A 2,004-nucleotide genomic window follows, 5' to 3' on the forward strand; every position below is an offset into this window, starting at 1 on the left:
CTCACAGTGCTGTGCCCAATCCCTTGTGCCACCAGAGAGGCCCTCACTGCATATTTAAATGACTTTTGTTAAGGAAAAGCCAAGCATTTTCTGTACAAGGACATTAAAAAAAAGGGGCTGCCTGTTTTAACTGCAGGACATATTTGTCAAATTTACCTACTTCTCTTGATATTTGCTATCATTTTATTCTGGGCCAACATATTTCTTTATGTAAACTGCTATAATAACCTCCAGATTTTTCCCTCTGCTCTCTTGCTTGTCCCCTATCCAATGCATTCTCTTTGACATAGTCAGCTTCAACTTCCTCTGTCTGTAAAATGTAAACTAGGTGATGTTGACACCTGCCATCCCACACCCTCCCCCACCTCACCCCCACCCCCCTGCAGGCCAACTTGCAGGGCAAGTTTTCCTTTTTGTATTTTGTGCCTGAATCATAGAATGGGAAAATGTTGATTAGGTTGACTTGCAATAGAAATGATCCAATCAGCCTGCTTAAGATCCAATGATCCATTCAGCCTGCAGGTAAGGTAGGGGACCCCCAGAAAGAGCATGTAAGGCAGACAGAAGCCAGTTTAAGGGACTCTATTCCTTGCCTCTGAGGAAAGAAGAAAGAAACTGTTCCTGGCCTAACTAAGAGCTGTTAAGCACTTCTGATCACCCAGCCCTGCCTCCCAGTGCTATTGCCTCCATTGCTGTCTGGTCCAGCGTCTGGTGCTGTCCATTCCGGCCTTCAGACTGTTGCTGCAGTCTCACCTCAACAGCCCCACCTGTGAGCACCTCCACAGTGGATTGGACCCTAACCACGGCTTGCCGGCTGCCACGAGCTCCAGACCCTTGTTGACATGGACCGGCAACATCTTAAATGTGTGACTTTGTTTAGGACTTCTGGTCACTGTGGACACTGAGGTGAGCTACCTGGCCACCGATGGCCTTAGTAACTCTTTATTTCCCGTGTTTGTTAAATAAACCACATTGTTGTTCCCTGAGACTGAGTAGTCTTGCAATTATGCATACAAGTGAAAACCCACGGACAGTAACCTGTCCCCTATTGGGCACTGTCCCTTGACCCACTGTAGCCCCCAATAACTGTATTTCAATATCAGTTCACACTAAAATGCCTTCCCTGACTTCCCACAACTAAGGTCACAAATGTGGAAGTCCTATAGACTGATGGCAACCTTCAGATTTCCTTTGTAAGGCTGACAAAATTCTTTTTTTCTTTTTTTAAATTTTGAACTTTTATGCTTTTACATCATTGTGGCATCCACTTTCCAGTTTCCCATTGTCCTCTTAGATCCCCTATTCCTCAAGGTGGCGCAGCAGGTTGAGCACAGCACTGTGAAGCTGTCCACAACCTCTGCAGCTTGGGTTCAATTCCTGGCCCACCAGGGAGATACCCACTTGGCTAAGCAGACCTCTCCTGTCTTACTGCTCCCCTCATCAGTGTTTTTGGTCTGTCTACCTGTTCTGCTCCCCACTCTGTCTCTCATGAATTCTTTCACACACACACACACACACACACACACATACACACATACACACACTGCGTCTCTGGCCTGTACCCTAGTTCGTGTATAAATAAATAAATCTTTAAAAAAAAAAAAGAAACTTAATTAAGGAAAAAAAAAACCCTATTCCTTATTCTGACAAATTTAATTCACCTGCTTGCTTCTTCCAAGAAAGAATTTAAAGTTTGACTGTTAAAAAAAAAAAACAACAGCAACATCAAGTAAAAATATTTTAAGCAACATTTGGATATTATTCACCAAGCTAAAAAAAAAAAAAAAAAACAGACCACCAGAGTTTATTTTATGCTTATGCTTTGGCACACATTGAACATGTTTCATTTATTCATTTTGAAATGTTGAAAGTCCACAGATTCCAAAAATATGTTATCCTGTTTTCCCCTATATTGTAAGGAAGTTTGTAATAACATTAAACTGCCTGGCCACTATGAAGATGGAAGAAGAGACCAGCTGCATCACTTGATGGAGCTTTTCCTCT

Source organism: Talpa europaea (assembly GCF_964194135.1).
Source record: "Talpa europaea genome assembly, chromosome: 9".
In the NCBI taxonomy this organism is placed as follows: domain Eukaryota; kingdom Metazoa; phylum Chordata; class Mammalia; order Eulipotyphla; family Talpidae; genus Talpa; species Talpa europaea.